We start from the raw sequence: 3323 nt of genomic DNA, 5'->3' as shown, positions 1-3323 counted from the left end.
GATGACAAGTGGTCTCGGATGAACGGGTGACCTGAGGATGACGAGTGGTCTCGGATGAACGAGTGACCTGAGGGTGACGAGTGGCCGTGACCGAGTGACCTGAGGGTGATGAGTGACCTTGATGACCGAGTGACCTGAGGATGACGAGTGCTCTCGGATGAACGGGTGGCCTGAGGAGACCGAGTGACCTGAGGGCGGCGAGTGGCCGTGACTGAGTGACGTGAGGGCGATGAGTGGTCGTGACCGAGTGACCTAAGGCGACGAATGACCTTGGTGACCGAGTGGCCCTGGTGACCGAGTGGCCATACAAAATGAGAGCACCGTTAGGACGCGGGTGGGGGTCCCCGCGCAAACCCTCCGATGCTTAAGTCAGAATCTCGAGAGAAAATGAGAAGAGTATACTTTGATTACTCAAAATTGCATACCTTGTGATGAAGGCATGGTCTCATATTTATAGCGGAGGAGAGAGAGAAGACGTGCGAGAATCAAGGCGAGAATCTCGCAGCCCATTTTTATGATTTCGCGGCCCATCCGAGATGGAAAAGAGGAGAGATTGGCCCAAGCCCACTCGACCATGATCAAGTGGGGGGTCACTCGGTCATGATCGAGTGGGGGGGCCACTCAGTCATGATCGGGTGGGGGGCCACCCGATCATGCCTTCTTTTGCCCTTTTCCTTGGCTCGGTTTTGAGTGGCTCCCATATCTCAACTTCAAGCCAGATTTTCACATTGATTCAGGTCAAATATCTCAAAACTAAAAACATGAAAGTTGTAGATAATTCTCTTATCTTTCCACAGGACTTTGAATCAGTTCAATCGGAGCTCGTATGAGAAAGTTATGGCCGAAAAACTAAGGCAGTGCTGTACCCACTCGGCATAACCTAGTGGGTCATGAAAAGTGGGGGAAATTAGTCTCCCCATGACCGAGTGGGGGGCCACTCGGTCATGCCTTATTTTTCTCAACCGAGTGGGGGGCCACTCGGTTATGCCTTCTTTTTCCCTTTTGTCTTGGTTCGGATCTATCTTCCTTCAATACTTGACTCTGAGCCTTAATAATGCAGGTGCATCAACTTCATGCCCGATTTACACCTTGATTCAGCTCTAATCTCTTAAATATAAAAAACAAAAGTTGTAGATAATTCTCTTTTCTTTCTAAATGACTTTGAATCACCTCAATCGGAGCTCATATGAGAAAGTTATGTCTGATAAACTAAAGCAGTGTCGTACCCACTTGGCATAACCGAGTGGGTCCTCCCTACTTGGTCTCGGCTCGACCTCTTGCTCCATCGGCTTATTTCCTTGATCTCCTACAACCTGCCGGGCCTTTGGGCTTCATTTCCATGTCTCACGACTTTTTTAGGTCTTGCAATACTCCAAGTTTGTAGGGCATATCAGAAAGTATAGTTGTGTTCTTAAGATTTATTTTTCAAATTTTTCACTTTAGTTTCTATATAGTTTTGTTCTTAGAATTATTTTCTCTTAAATCTTCAACTTTTGTTTCCATATAGTTGTATTATGTTATTCATATTGTCTTTTTATTATATACCGCCTATATGGTCGATTGAATATTGTCTTTAAATATTGTCTTTTAATTATATACCGCCTATATGGTCGGTTAAAAAATAGTCTTTTAAATACTGTCTTTTAATTCCCGTCATTTAAATTCTTGCCAATTTATTTTCAAATGAAGATGAGTAGCTAAATCCAATCTTGGGTTAAGGCAAGGATAGTGTCCAACGTCAATGATTCTCAAAGAAAGCTGCGCTTAAAATGTGTAATATTAATCTGATTTAATTTGAGCAGTGTGCGTATAGTGTATCTTTGAGTTTGGATTGAAGCATAAGCCTAACTTAGAATTTTCATGCCACGTATGGAGATTGCTAGACCTGGAAACGTTTTCATACCCAAGCCCAAATGATTAATCTGTACCTATAAATTCTGTTTGTGGGATATAATTCAATTTATGATAATTGCTTAACTTAGAATTTTCATGCCATGTATGGAGATTGCTTAAACAAGAATTATCATTATCCTGAACTAAAATTACTGACAGATCTGTAAAACTCAAATTAGATGAATATTACTGATCTTTTCTATTAAATCGAAAATTAATTTGTTTTGGCATTGAAATTGTCTTGACCCAAGCTACTTAAATTTAATATTAGTTTAGTTTAAATTTTGCCATTAGATCATCTCAATCACCTCCTAAAATCAAATATTCTATGATTTTTACTTTCAACCATAAATAATCTCCCTGTGAACCGACTCGGACTCACCGAAATATAAATTTAAAATTGTACTACATGCACACTCGCACACTGGCGAGTATAATCGCCCTACACCTGCTTTAATGAAAGGATTGACGTCTGATGAATTTGGTTGTAGTTTTGATAAATAAATGTGCAGGGTAGTGTAGCAGTCACACGCCGATGCTTTGTCTAAGCTAGCATCCACTAAAGAGACAACATGACGAGCAGTATTTGTTGAGGTACTTCATCAGCCGAGCATCGAGGGAAAAGAAGTATCATGTGTTGAAGCAGGAATAAACTGGCGAACGCCCTTCTACCATTTTCTCACCAACAATGAATTACCAAATGATCCACAAGAAGCAAGAAGACTTAAGATACGGGTTGCAAGGTTTACCATTATAAACGGGGTATTATATAAACGAGCTTACACTACACCCCTTCTCAAGTTTTTAGGCCCCAAGAGGCCGAATATACTCTAGCAGAAACCCATAGTGGAATATGTGGAGAACATTTGGGAGCAAGAGCATTGGCAACGAAGTTTTGAGAGCCAGTTTCTTTTGGCCCACACTACGATCAAACGCGTTAAATAAAGTCAAATCATGTGACAAATGCCAGCGACATGCCCAATCCAATCTGCCCCGATATCTCAGCTACAGCCTGCATTCCAGCCTATACCATTCGCCCAATGGGGTTTGGATATTCTGGGTCCATTCCCACAAGCACCTGGGCAAAGAAAATTTTAATAGTAGCTACTGACTATTTCACCAAATGGATTGAAGCTAAGGCATTGGCCACCATTACAGCAAGAAAAGTATAAACAATGGTATGGAAAGACATTGTGTGCCGGTTTGGGATACCAAGAATTATCGTTACAGACCATGGGAAGCAGTTTGATTGTGATTCCTTCTGAAAATTTTGTGACAACCTAGGAATTCAACTACGATTCGCTTCAGTAGCATACCCCCAAGCTAATGGACAAGCTGAGGTCAGCAACGAATCATACTGCATGACCTAAAAAATCAACTTGAAGGGGCCAGAGGAACATGGGCCGACGAGCTACCCTCAATTTTATGGG

This window comes from Diospyros lotus, chromosome 11, assembly GCF_014633365.1.
Source record: "Diospyros lotus cultivar Yz01 chromosome 11, ASM1463336v1, whole genome shotgun sequence".
In the NCBI taxonomy this organism is placed as follows: Eukaryota; Viridiplantae; Streptophyta; class Magnoliopsida; order Ericales; family Ebenaceae; genus Diospyros; species Diospyros lotus.
Note: the sequence above shows the minus strand (reverse complement) of the source record.